Genomic DNA, 15,409 nt, shown 5'->3' with positions numbered 1-15,409 from the left:
GATGCCGCATTCGTTTCTCGGTCGCGTTCGCGAACGCTCACGGTTCAGATTGAGGCTCAAACTCTACGTAAGTTAGAGCAGTTACGACCCGCGTGCGATAGAGACACTTTTCGAGCGGGTTTTTTTCGCGTGCAAAAGCGACCTTTTTGGCGAACTTGTTTGTGTCTTTTTTTTTTCACTGTTTTTGTTGACTTTAATTACAATTTTTAAAAAAAAAGTTTTAGTGTAGTTTGGACTAAGGAAAGTGCTGATTTTGGGAGCTTAAGAGGAGACTTTGTATTGGTTTTTGTAAGTTTTTACAATATGAAAATATATAGGGAACTATTATTAGTTGCTACATTAAATTGTTTTTTTTGCTGCTTTTTTTCAATAATTGAAAGTCTGTCTAAATCTATTCAGCTCACTTTAGTAAAATAAATGTTACATATTTGATAAACATTCCTCGAATATTCATGTGGAGTTTACCCAACACTCCAGGAACATTTAGGGAATAATTCATGTAAGCGATTTAAATATTCCTGGAATTCTTGGAAGTTCGAATACTCGTGATATGTGATTGATAAATATAAAATTTCGACAACGTTTTTATCCTCAAATCCATGTTTTAAAAATTACTATGAAATTACATACTCAAAAAGTGTATGAGGTGCAATAATCGTTCTCATATCAAATTAAAAATGCTCTTTCTCCGATTAAATAATATGTCAATTAGTCAGCATTTAAAATCCAAAAACTAATTTTCTATTAAATAAATAATTATTCAATCATAAAAAAAATAAACAATAGAGATAATTAAACGAGCAACAGTAGTAATTCAAAAACGTCAAAATTGAATAAACACGAAATGCATATATTCGGTTATCTCGTAGGATCCGATTTGCATTTTATCCCCGTACAAATAAATTAATATTTTCGGCGAAATGCCAAAACATTTTAAATAATGTTAAATAAAATACAACGGGCGCAAATTTCGTTGGTAACCAAATATAATATTCGTCAGCATGATTTTTAGCATTAAAAGTAGTTAAATTTAATTAGTTTTTTTTAACAGCACTTTTAAATGGTAAAATAAATAGGAGTGTGTAGTAAAATAACTAGGGGTTCCTAGAGAACATGTTTCCCTTAAAACACTGTTTTTTGTTAATACAGGATAAAATTTTTAAAAAATCTGAATGAGGTGTTTAACAGAATTGCATTCTTTAAATTTGCATACAAGTTATCACAATTTTTTATTAACTAATTTTTGATTTATAGGCATTTTCGGAAAAAATATGTACTGAACTTTATTTGACTAATAATGATATATTTATAGAACCTTGCAATTATCAACTAGAGATATTTGACCTTTTACTAAAATTCTCATTTTCAAAGAAACTACGGCAGAGAAATTGTTTATATCTTCTTGGGTAGTTGACTTATGATGATACTTATTATAAGCATAAGTGATTACTTATAAGAATTGTTTTACATTTTTACATAGGATCAACGATTTAGGTGCTATTGCGTCATATGCGTCATTGCGTGGTTTTTATTGCCTCAAGCTTGAAAGTAAATAAGGGATGATTTATTGAAATACAAAAGGTACTATCAAACCGAACTAACCAAAAAATTGTTTTTATTTCAAATTTATCTATATTGAGCTTAAATAAAATTGATAATTTTTGCGAATTTATGTGATTTTTAAGTGCCTGGAATAAATAAAAAATTACATCAAAAGTTAACCTGATAGCACAATATATTCCATAAAGATTCCTCGAATATTCCCATAGTGTTTAACAAACACACTATGGACTTTTCAGAAACATTTAAGAGGAATAATTAGTGTCAAAAAATAAATAGGAGTATGTAGTAAAATAACTAGGGGTTCCTTAAAAACGTGTTTCTCAAAAAACACTGTTTTTCCTTAATATATACCATAAAATTTTGAAAAAATCTGAATGAAATGAAAAAGTTACTGATTTATGGGCATTTTATGGAAATTCTTATACAGAACTTCCTTTATTTGATTAATAATGACCTATTTATATAACCTTGCAATTATTAAAGCTCCAAACTCAATATCACTGGAGATATTTGATTTTTTATCAAAATTATCTCTCTCAAAGAATTTTTCTTCACGTCATTAGGTCCTTATTGGGTCAAGCTTGCAGTAACTGGTTGATATCTCTTGACGTAATAAAGGCAAAATTATACAATCAACTTTATTTTAGTTAAAAGTGAGTTTTATTTTATTTTTAAAAAAGTATAAATCAACGCCCAAGAATGACTTTTTTTATTTAAAAAAAATTAAAAAGTAGAGCGATTCCCCAAAAAAAAAATACAATTTTTGACTTTGAGACTAAATATCTCGTTAAGTATAAAAACGACCCTAAATTTTTAGTCTCTTAATTAAAAATGGGTTTAATTTTATTTCCAAAAAAATACAAATCAACTCCTAAGAACGAATTTTTTTATTTAAAAAAAATTAAAAAGTAGAGCGATTCCCCCAAAAAAAAATACAATTTTTGATTATGAGACTAAATATCTCGTTAAATATAAAAACGACCCTAAATTTTTATTCTCTTGATTAAAAATGGGTTTAATTTTATTTTCAAAAAAGTATAAATTAACCCCCAAGAATAACTTTTTTTATTTAAAAAAAATTAAAAAGTAGAGCGATTCCCCCCAAAAAAAAAATACAATTTTTGACTTTGAGACTAAATATCTCGTTAAATATAAAAACGACCCTAAATTTTTATTCTCTTAATTAAAAACGGGTTTAATTTTATTTCCAAAAAAGTATAAATCAACCCCCAAGAATGACTTTTTTTATTAAAAAAAAATTAAAAAGTAGAGCGATTCCCCAAAAAAAAATACAATTTTTGACTTTGAGACTAACTATCTCGTTAAATATAAAAACGACCCTAAATTTTTATTCTCTTAATTAAAAATGGGTTTAATTTTATTATCAAAAAAGTACAAATCAACCCCCAAGAACAAATTTTTTTATTTAAAAAAAATTAAAAAGTAGAGCGATTCCCCAAAAAAAAAATACAATTTTTGACCTTAAGACTAAATATCTCCTTAAATATAAAAACGACCCTAAATTTTTATTCTCTTGATTAAAAATGGGTTTAATTTTATTTTCAAAAAAGTATAAATCAACCCCCAAGATTGACTTTTTTTATTTAAAAAAAATTAAAAAGTAGAGCGAATCCCCAAAAAAAAAATACAATTTTTGACTTTACGAATAAATATCTCGTTAAATATAAAAACGACCCTAAATTTTTATTCTCTTAGTTAAAAACAGGTTTAATTTTATTTCCAAAAAAGTATAAATCAACCCCCAAAAATGACTTTTTTTATTTAAAAAAAATTAAAAAGTAGAGCGATTCTCCAAAAAAAAATACAATTTTTGACTTTGAGACTAAATATCTCGTTAAATATGAAAACGACCCTAAATTTTTATTCTTTTGGTTATAAATGGGTTTAATTTTATTTTCAAAAAAGTATAAATCAACCCCCAAAAATTACTTTTTTTATTTAAAAAAAATTAAAAAGTAGAGCGATGCCCCAAAAAAAAATACAATTTTTGACTTTGAGACTAAATATCTCGTTAAATATAAAAACGACCCCAAATTTTTATTCTCTTGATTAAAAATGGGTTTAATTTTATTATCAAAAAAGTACAAATCAGCTCCTAAGAACGAATTTTTTTATTTGAAAAAAATTAAAAAGTAGAGCGATTTCCCAAAAAAAGAATTACAATTTTTGACTTTGAGACTTAATATCTCGTTAAATATAAAAACGACCCTAAATTTTTATTCTCTTAATTAAAAATGGGTTTAATTTTATTATTAAAAAAGTACAAATCAACTCCTAAGAACGAATTTTTTTATTAAAAAAAAATTAAAAAGTGGAGCGATTCCCCAAAAAAAAAAATACAATTTTTGATTTTGAGACTAAATATCTCGTTAAATATAAAAACGGCCCTAAATTTTTATTCTCTTAGTTAAAAATGAGTTTAATTTTATTTTCAAAAAAGTATAAATCAACCCCCAAAAATTACTTTTTTTATTTAAAAAAAATTAAAAAGTAGAGCGATGCCCCAAAAAAAAATACAATTTTTGACTTTGAGACTAAATATCTCGTTAAATATAAAAACGACCCCAAATTTTTATTCTCTTGATTAAAAATGGGTTTAATTTTATTATCAAAAAAGTACAAATCAATCCCCAAAAATGACTTTTTTTATTTAAAAAAAATTAAAAAGTAGAGCGATTCCCCAAAAAAAAAATACAATTTTTGACTTTGAGACTAAATATCTCGTTAAATATAAAAACGACCCCAAATTTTTATTCTCTTGATTAAAAATGGGTTTAATTTTATTATTAAAAAAGTACAAATCAACTCCTAAGAACGAATTTTTTTATTTGAAAAAAATTAAAAAGGAGACCGATTCCCCAAAAAAAAAAATACAATTTTTGACTTTGAGACTCAATATCTCGTTAAATATAAAAACGACCCTAATTTTTTATTCTCTTGATTAAAAATGGGTTTAATTTTATTATTAAAAAAGTACAAATCAACTCCTAAGAACGAATTTTTTTATTTGAAAAAAATTAAAAAGTAGAGCGATTCCCCCCAAAAAAAAAATACAATTTTTGACTTTGAGACTAAATATCTCGTTAAATATAAGAACGACCCTAAATTTTTATTCTCTTGATTAAAAATGGGTTTAATTTTATTTTCAAAAAAGTATAAATCAATCCCCAAGAATGACTTTCTTTATTTAAAAAAAAATTAAAAATTAGAGCGATTCCCCAAAAAAAAAATAAAATTTTTGACTTTGAGACTAAATATCTCGTTAAATATAAAAACGACCCTAAATTTTTATTTTCTTGATTAAAAATGGGTTTAATTTTATTTTCAAAAAAGTATAAATCAACCCCCAAGAACGAATTTTTTTATTTGAAAAAAATTAAAAAGTAGAGCGATTCCCCAAAATAAAAATACAATTTTTGACTTTGAGACTAAATATCTCGTTAAATATAAAAACGACCCTAAATTTTTATTCTCTTAATTAAAAATGGGTTTAATTTTATTTCCAAAAAAGTATAAATCAACCCCCAAGAACGAATTTTTTTATTTGAAAAAAATTAAAAAGTAGAGCGATTCCCCAAAAAAAAAATAAAATTTTTGAATTTGAGACTAAATATCTCGTTAAATATAAAAACGACCCCAAATTTTTATTCTCTTGATTAAAAATGGGTTTAATTTTATTATTAAAAAAGTACAAATCAACTCCTAAGAACGAATTTTTTTATTTGAAAAAAATTAAAAAGGAGACCGATTCCCCAAAAAAAAAAATACAATTTTTGACTTTGAGACTCAATATCTCGTTAAATATAAAAACGACCCTAATTTTTTATTCTCTTGATTAAAAATGGGTTTAATTTTATTATTAAAAAAGTACAAATCAACTCCTAAGAACGAATTTTTTTATTTGAAAAAAATTAAAAAGTAGAGCGATTCCCCCCAAAAAAAAAATACAATTTTTGACTTTGAGACTAAATATCTCGTTAAATATAAGAACGACCCTAAATTTTTATTCTCTTGATTAAAAATGGGTTTAATTTTATTTTCAAAAAAGTATAAATCAATCCCCAAGAATGACTTTCTTTATTTAAAAAAAAATTAAAAATTAGAGCGATTCCCCAAAAAAAAAAAAAATTTTTGACTTTGAGACTAAATATCTCGTTAAATATAAAAACGACCCTAAATTTTTATTTTCTTGATTAAAAATGGGTTTAATTTTATTTTCAAAAAAGTATAAATCAACCCCCAAGAACGAATTTTTTTATTTGAAAAAAATTAAAAAGTAGAGCGATTCCCCAAAAAAAAAATACAATTTTTGACTTTGAGACTAAATATCTCGTTAAATATAAAAACGACCCTAAATTTTTATTCTCTTAATTAAAAATGGGTTTAATTTTATTTCCAAAAAAGTATAAATCAACCCCCAAGAACGAATTTTTTTATTTGAAAAAAATTAAAAAGTAGAGCGATTCCCCAAAAAAAAAATAAAATTTTTGAATTTGAGACTAAATATCTCGTTAAATATAAAAACGACCCTAAATTTTTATTCTCTTGATTAAAAATGGGTTTAATTTTATTATTAAAAAAGTACAAATCAACTCCTAAGAACGAATTTTTTTATTTAAAAAAAATTAAAAAGTAGAGCGATTCCCCAAAAAAAAAATACAATTTTTGACTATGAGACTAAATATCTCGTTAAATATAAAAACGACCCTAAATTTTTATTCTCTTGATTAAAAATGGGTTTAATTTTATTATTAAAAAAGTACAAATCAACTCCTAAGAACGAATTTTTTTATTTGAAAAAAATTAAAAAGGAGACCGATTCCCCAAAAAAAAAAATACAATTTTTGACTTTGAGACTCAATATCTCGTTAAATATAAAAACGACCCTAATTTTTTATTCTCTTGATTAAAAATGGGTTTAATTTTATTATTAAAAAAGTACAAATCAACTCCTAAGAACGAATTTTTTTATTTGAAAAAAATTAAAAAGTAGAGCGATTCCCCCCAAAAAAAAAATACAATTTTTGACTTTGAGACTAAATATCTCGTTAAATATAAGAACGACCCTAAATTTTTATTCTCTTGATTAAAAATGGGTTTAATTTTATTTTCAAAAAAGTATAAATCAATCCCCAAGAATGACTTTCTTTATTTAAAAAAAAATTAAAAAGTAGAGCGATTCCCCAAAAAAAAAATAAAATTTTTGACTTTGAGACTAAATATCTCGTTAAATATAAAAACGACCCTAAATTTTTATTTTCTTGATTAAAAATGGGTTTAATTTTATTTTCAAAAAAGTATAAATCAACCCCCAAGAACGAATTTTTTTATTTGAAAAAAATTAAAAAGTAGAGCGATTCCCCAAAAAAAAAATACAATTTTTGACTTTGAGACTAAATATCTCGTTAAATATAAAAACGACCCTAAATTTTTATTCTCTTAATTAAAAATGGGTTTAATTTTATTTCCAAAAAAGTATAAATCAACCCCCAAGAACGAATTTTTTTATTTGAAAAAAATTAAAAAGTAGAGCGATTCCCCAAAAAAAAAATACAATTTTTGACTATGAGACTAAATATCTCGTTAAATATAAAAACGACCCTAAATTTTTATTCTCCTAATTAAAAATGGGTTTAATTTTATTATTAAAAAAGTACAAATTAACTCCTAAGAACGAATTTTTTTATTTAAAAAAAATTAAAAAGTAGAGCGATTCCCCAAAAATAAAATACAATTTTTGACTTTGAGACTAAATATCTCGTTAAATATAAAAACGACCCTAAATTTTTATTCTCTTGATTAAAAATGGGTTTAATTTTATTTTCAAAAAAGTATAAATCAACCCCCAAGAATGACTTTCTTTATTTAAAAAAAAATTAAAAAGTAGAGCGATTCCCCAAAAAAAAAAATACAATTTTTGATTTTGAGACTAAATATCTCGTTAAAGATAAAAACGACCCTAAAATTTTATTCTCTTGATTAAAAATGGGTTTAATTTTATTATTAAAAAAGTACAAATCAACTCCTAAGAACGAATTTTTTTATTTGAAAAAAATTAAAAAATAGAGCGACTCCCTAAAAAAAAAATACAATTTTTGACTTTGAGACTAAATATCTCGTTAAATATAAAAACGACCCTAAATTTTTATTCTCTTAGTTAAAAATGGGTTTAATTTTATTTTCAAAAAAGTATAAATCAACTCCCAAGAACAAATTTTTTTATTTGAAAAAAATTAAAAAGTAGAGCGATTCCCCAAAAAAAAAATACAATTTTTGACTTTGAGACTAAATATCTCATTAAATATAAAAACGACTCTGAATTTTTATACTTTTATTTAAAGTGAGTTTAATTTTATTTAAAAAAAAAGTACAAATCAACCTACGAACGACTTTTTTTGTTCAAAGAAAATTAAAAAATAGAAAAAGCCTTAAAAAAAAAATTAATTTTTAATTTTGAGATGAAATATTTCGTTAAAAATAAAAACGACCCTGAATTTTTATTTCCTTGATTAAAAATGGGTTTAGTTTTATTTTTAAACAAGTACAAATCAATTTCTAAAAACAAATTGTTCTATTTAAAAAAAAATAAAAAGTAGACCTAGTCTTAAAAAAAATACGAATTTTGACTTTGAGGCTAAATAACTCCCTAAAAACAAAAACATCTCTAAATTTTAATTTTTTTAGTCAACAAGGCATTTTATCGCATTTTCAACAAAGTACATATCATAAGTACATAAAAATAATTTTTGCCGTTTTAAAAAAATTAAAATAGAGCCAATATTATCACTCAAGGTCTGCCAATTTTCAAGCCTCCAAATTTGAGATTTTGGAAACATATATTGCAATTTCTACTTACTAGTAATTAACAATGACCTCTTCATATATCCTTGTAATTACATACCAATACTCTAAACTCAATATCTCTGGAATAATTTAATTTCTCATTAAAATAGTCTCTTATAAATAAAGAAACTTCGACATGGAAATTCCTTATATCTTCTTGGGTAGTTGACTTATGATGCTAATTGTTAAAAGCAAAATTAAAGTATAAGCGATTAGTTATAAGAATCTTTTTTACATTTTTTTTTAAATAGGATCAACGGCTTAGATGCTATTTGAATTTTGCTTCACGTCATTAGGTCCTTATTGCATCAAACTTGTAGTATCTGGTTAACGTAATAAGAGCAAAATCATATAGGAAGTGCCTAGCATAAATAAAAAATTATCCTAGTAGCACAATATATTCGATAAGCATTGTTGTGTATAATAATTGAAAAAATTGTGTTAGTGATTTAAATATTCCTGGAATTTCTATCAATGTTGCATATCAGCGTGATTTTTTTGATAAAAATGTAATTGTTAATATTAAAAAAATATAATTTCATAAATTGGAATTATTGGAAGCCAATCGGTACTTTTTAAGAAAAAATAAATAGGAGTGTGTAGTAAAATAACTAGGGGTTTTTATATTGGTTTTTTTCAAAAAACAGTGTTTTTCTTCAAAATACAATAAAATTTTGAAAAAATCTGAAATAGGTGTTCAACAGAATTGCTCAAAGAACACGCATACAAATTTTCAAAATTTTCTGTTATCTAGTTTCTGATTTACGGGCATGTTATAAAATTTTTTATACTTGAACTTTCTTTATTTGATGTTGTTTATATAACCTTGTAATTATCAATGCTCTAAACTCAATATCCCTAAGATTATTTGATCTTTAATAGGATTTTACTTACATCTTCTTAGGTATTTGACTAAAAAAAGTCAATTGAATAAATAATTGCAAGGAATGGAGGCTCTTAAGAAAATTAAGCTATACAAATTAATAAAATCAAGTAAAATCCGATATATAATTAAAAACAGTAAAGTATCTAAAAAAATTGCGAATATTAACACTTTCAACTTTAAATACATCTAACTTTTTAATTAATTCGAGGGATTTAATGTAGTTTTTGGATTAAAAAATGGCACATTTTCTTGAATAATTTAACATACAAACATGGAATATTAAATATGACGTATTTTATAAAACGGTACCAATGATATGATATTTCTCAGTTTGTACATATCCTAATGGATTTAAAAAAATTGATTAATTGAATAATGCCATCGGATGGGTCCACTCTTGACAAAATTAGGGAGGGCAATTCTTTACTTTTACAATTTTTAAATTAACGCAATTACAGTAAAATATTGAAATGTGCTATAAAAAAAAATGTGCACAACATGGCGAAGGTGCCAAAATATCAACTCAATAATAATAATAATCAACTTTAAATGCGTATAACTTTTAAACTAATTTAAGTATTTTTTTAGTTAAAAAGGGTCCCTTTTTTAGATTATTTTGACATATTACAAAATGTCAAATTGCCAACAAATGCCTTATAAAGTGTTATTTTCCTTGTTCTGGAATGATAATTTCTTATTCTGGACGTCAAAACACTAAACTAAATAACACAAATGGCGAATGTGTGGAGTTTTTTGTTCTGTTCTAGCTTGAGCACGTATAGTCCAAGCACAATAAGTTTTTACGCTGTAAAGAGAGAATTTGCAAGGGTTTGATTAACAGAAAGATGTTAAGAGACGAATACTTTAACTCTCTAAAGTTTTGTTTCTGGCCTTTTTTGTATAGGGAATTGAATCTAAAACCCTGGAATTCTGTTCCAAAAACTGAGTAGAAAATCCTCAAAGACGTTGGAAACCCAGTTGGAATGTTCGTTCCAGAAATTTGCGACAAAAAACCTGGAATTTTTTGGAAATTTTGCCTAAAAAAATCTTCAAATGTTGGAAATCCTAGAAAAAATATAATTTTTGATTCTACTACTGGGAATTTTGTCCCAGGAATTGAGGCAAAATCGGTAAAATGTTGGGAATTTTATTCATGACATTTTTGTCAGAAAAATCTGAAATTTGCCTAATTTGGTCCCAGTAGTAAAAATTTTGAAATATTGAGAATTTTTAGCTTCTTGAGCAATATATCGATTAATAAAAAAAAAAAAGTCAAAAAGTTTCCAATTTTTCAAAAACCTTCCATAACTCCCTTATGTGTTATAGAATGTTCTTCTATATTATTTATTCTATTTTTGATTAATTTAATAACAATTTTTTTGTAATTACTTTCGTTATTTGCATCTAAGCAATTAAATTATTTATAATTATTTGGTCGCATTATCTGTTTAAAAAATGATTATCAAAACTGCATTTAGCATTAAATAAAAAATTTAAAAAAATGCTCTTAAACTATCCCACCAAAATTGACGTACCTTCAATGAACGGACTATGGACTACTTTACACCCGCTTTATATGAAATACATACATATATCCTAATAAAACTAAGATGATTAATTCCAAACGCGAATATTTACATACAAATTTCATTTATGAACCCAAAAAAAGGGGCCAACACTTATCTCTCTAATTTAATTTTATATATTTATATACACCTCTCGATACGCCGTCACGACGTTACATGACGCTCTTAATTAAACATTCAAACAACAATTCAGAGATAAAAAGCGACTGACGCAATAGCGAAATGCATTAAATTTTATATCATCGGAATTTATTTATTCATAATATAAATTCGACAATCCTATGCCCTCATGGGACGAATTAATTAACTGGGAGTCCGATTACGGATTATTGTGAGGTAGGATTCAGGTTTTTTTTTAAACAATATTAGTTGTTTTGTAGTTCGGTTTTGATGTCTATTTATAGGGGCAGTTAGTTGATAATATAATGGATAACAAGGCTATTTATATAATTTTGCTTAAATAGGTTAAAAAGGCAATAAAATTTAATCTTGAGTCAGTAAATATACTATTATACTTGTACCACCCATAATTTAATCAGGAATAACTCCCTATATACCCTATCCGAGCTTTACACGTGTACTTAACAATTCACTTTAACATCAGAATCGCGAATTAGATTAATAGATTAATTACAAAGCGGCAGTTAATAGGGTCGTAACACGGAACGTTCGTATAGGCTTAACCTAATGATAATTAATTAAAAGTAAATTGTTTAGCATTAATAATGGATGTTCTGTGCAGATCCTTTTTTTTCGGTGAGAAATGCAGAAATTGAGAAGTTTCTCGGCATTTTACATAATTACAGAGCGCTTCTGCCACCTACTGAAACGGTTTGATGATAGGGGCAACGTGAGGAGGCTTCTTGCTTTACCGCTTGTTAACGTCTTTATGGAGGTTGGAAATCGACTGTTATTAGATGGAATTTATATTTGGTTGAAGGATAGGTGTGTTTTTTTAAATAATGTTATTTTATATAACATATAAAGACGTCGGATCAATTGTAGATTGTAGCAATTATTAAAATTTCTAATGGGAAAATTAAGATCAGAAACACATAAAATCTACATTGTTCGACATAAGAAGTTTTCATTAAATCTAAAAATTAATGTTCTGTTTGTATACAAGTTTTCAATTTTTTTGTTTATTAGGATATATATTATTTAATAAATGCTAAAATAGGTATTTACTCAAATTATTCGAGGAATGCGTATACGAATTTTCAAATTTTTATTCTGTCACATTTTTGAGTTACAAGGATTTTGTACTGTTTTGAAAAAAAAAATCAACTTCTCCATATTTAATTTTTTTCTCAATAGTCTGCACTTAATTTGAAAAATGCTAAAATAGATGTCTACTCAAATTATTCAAGGAATGCGTATACGAATTTTCAAATTTTTATTCTGTCACATTTTTGAGTTACAAGGATTTTGTACTTTTTTGAAAAAAAAATCAACTTCTCCATATTTAATTTTTTTCTCAATAGTCTGCATATAATTTGAAAAATGCTAAAATAGGCATCTACTCAAATTATTCGAGGAATGCGTATACGAATTTTCAAATTTTTATTCTGTCACATTTTTGAGTTACAAGCATTTTGTATTTTTTTGAAAAAAAAATCAACTTCTCCATATTTAATTTTTTTCTCAATAGTCTGCATTTAATTTGAAAAATGCTAAAATAGGTGTCTACTCAAATTATTTGAGGAATGCGTATACGAATTTTCAAATTTTTATTCTGTCAAATTTTTGAGTTACAAGCATTTTGTACTTTTTTGAAAAAAAAAATCAACTTCTCCATATTCAATTTTTTTCTCAATAGTCTGCATTTAATTTGAAAAATACTAATATAGTTGTCTACTCAAATTATTCGAGGAATGCGTATACGAATTTTCAAATTTTTATTCTGTCACATTTTTGAGTTACAAACATTTTGTACTTTTTTGAAAAAAAAAATCAACTTGTCCATATTTAATTTTTTTCTCAATAGTCTGCATATAATTTGAAAAATGCTAAAATCGGTGTCTACTTAAATTATTCGAGGAATGCGTATACGAATTTTCAAATTTTTATTCTTTCAAATTTTTGAGTTACAAGCATTTTGTACTTTTTTGAAAAAAAAATCAACTTCTCCATATTTAATTTTTTTCTCAATAGTCTGCATTTAATTTGAAAAATGCTAAAATAGGTGTCTACTCAAATTATTCGAGGAATGCGTATACGAACTTTCAAATTTTTATTCTGTCACATTTTTGAGTTACAAGGATTTTGTACTGTTTTGAAAAAAAAAAATCAACTTCTCCATATTTAATTTTTTTCTCAATAGTCTGCATTTAATTTGAAAAATGCTAAAATAGGTGTCTACTCAAATTATTCGAGGAATGCGTATACGAATTTTCAAATTTTTATTCTGTCACATTTTTGAGTTACAAGCATTTTGTACTTTTTTGAAAAAAAAAATCAACTTCTCCATATTTAATTTTTTTCTCAATAGTCTGCATTTAATTTGAAAAATGCTAAAATAGGTGTCTACTCAAATTATTCGAGGAATGCGTATACGAATTTTCAAATTTTTATTCTGTCAAATTTTTGAGTTACAAGGATTTTGTACTTTTTTGAAAAAAAAAATCAACTTCTCCATATTTAATTTTTTTCTCAATAGTCTGCATATAATTTGAAAAATGCTAAAATAGGTGTCTACTCAAATTATTCGAGGAATGCGTATACGAATTTTCAAATTTTTATTCTGTCAAATTTTTGAGTTACAAGGATTTTGTACTTTTTTGAAAAAAAAAATCAACTTCTCCATATTTAATTTTTTTCTCAATAGTCTGCATATAATTTGAAAAATGCTAAAATAGGTGTCTACTCAAATTATTCGAGGAATGCGTATACGAATTTTCAAATTTTTATTTTGTCAAATTTTTGAGTTACAAGGATTTTGTACTTTTTTGAAAAAAAAAATCAACTTCTCCATATTTAATTTTTTTCTCAATAGTCTGCATATAATTTGAAAAATGCTAAAATAGGCGTCTACTCAAATTATTCGAGGAATGCGTATACGAATTTTCAAATTTTTATTCTGTCAAATTTTTGAGTTACAAGGATTTTGTACTTTTTTGAAAAAAAAAATCAACTTCTCCATATTCAATTTTTTTCTCAATAGTCTGCATATAATTTGAAAAATGCTAAAATAGGTGTCTACTCAAATTATTCGAGGAATGCGTATACGAATTTTCAAATTTTTATTTTGTCAAATTTTTGAGTTACAAGGATTTTGTACTTTTTTGAAAAAAAAAATCAACTTCTCCATATTTAATTTTTTTCTCAATAGTCTGCATATAATTTGAAAAATGCTAAAATAGGTGTCTACTCAAATTATTCGAGGAATGCGTATACGAATTTTCAAATTTTTATTCTGTCACATTTTTGAGTTACAAGCATTTTGTACTTTTTGGAGAAAAAAAAATCAACTTCTCCATATTTAATTTTTTTCTCAATAGTCTGCATTTAATTTGAAAAATGCTAAAATAGATGTCTACTCAAATTATTCGAGGAATGCGTATACGAATTTTCAAATTTTTATTCTGTCACATTTTTGAGTTACAAGGATTTTGTACTTTTTTGAAAAAAAAAATCAACTTCTCCATATTTAATTTTTTTCTCAATAGTCTGCATATAATTTGAAAAATGCTAAAATAGGTGTCTACTCAAATTATTCGAGGAATGCGTATACGAACTTTCAAATTTTTATTCTGTCACATTTTTGAGTTACAAGCATTTTGTACTTTTTTGAAAAAAAAAATCAACTTCTCCATATTTAATTTTTTTCTTAATAGTCTGCATTTAATTTGAAAAATGCTAAAATAGGTATCTACTCAAATTATTTGAGGAATGCGTATACGAATTTTCAAATTTTTATTCTGTCAAATTTTTGAGTTACAAGCATTTTGTACTTTTTTGAAAAAAAAAATCAACTTGTCCATATTTAATTTTTTTCTCAATAGTCTGCATATAATTTGAAAAATGCTAAAATCGGTGTCTACTTAAATTATTCGAGGAATACGTATACGAATTTTCAAATTTTTATTCTTTCAAATTTTTGAGTTACAAGCATTTTGTACTTTTTTGAAAAAAAAAATCAACTTCTCCATATTTAATTTTTTTCTTAATAGTCTGCATTTAATTTGAAAAATGCTAAAATAGGTGTCTACTCAAATTATTCGAGGAATGCGTATACGAACTTTCAAATTTTCATTCTATCAAATTTTTGAGTTACAAGCATTTTGTACTTTTTTGAAAAAAAAAATCAACTTCTCCATATTCAATTTTTTTCTCAATAGTCTGCATATAATTTGAAAAATGCTAAAATAGGTGTCTACTCAAATTATTCGAGGAATGCGTATACGAATTTTCAAATTTTTATTCTGTCAAATTTTTGAGTTACAAGCATTTTGTACTTTTTTGAAAAAAAATCAACTTCTCCATATTTAATTTTTTTCTCAATAGTCTG

The 15,409-nt window shown here is 25.0% G+C and overlaps 1 protein-coding gene across 1 annotated transcript in view; it reads left to right on the top strand.

Annotated features, from left to right (window-relative positions):
* LOC126734913 (protein madd-4) overlaps positions 1-15,409 on the top strand; it is a 531,919-nt gene continuing 516,510 nt past the window's right edge. The window contains exon 1 of the mRNA XM_050438751.1: positions 1-288. The gene's annotated coding sequence lies outside the window, so the exon portion shown is untranslated. The remainder of the gene's footprint in view (positions 289-15,409) is intronic.

The sequence above is a fragment of the Anthonomus grandis genome, chromosome 4 (genome assembly GCF_022605725.1).
Source record: "Anthonomus grandis grandis chromosome 4, icAntGran1.3, whole genome shotgun sequence".
NCBI lineage: Eukaryota > Metazoa > Arthropoda > Insecta > Coleoptera > Curculionidae > Anthonomus > Anthonomus grandis.
The sequence above is the reverse complement of the archived record's forward strand: the minus strand, read 5'-3'. Positions and strand labels throughout refer to the sequence as shown.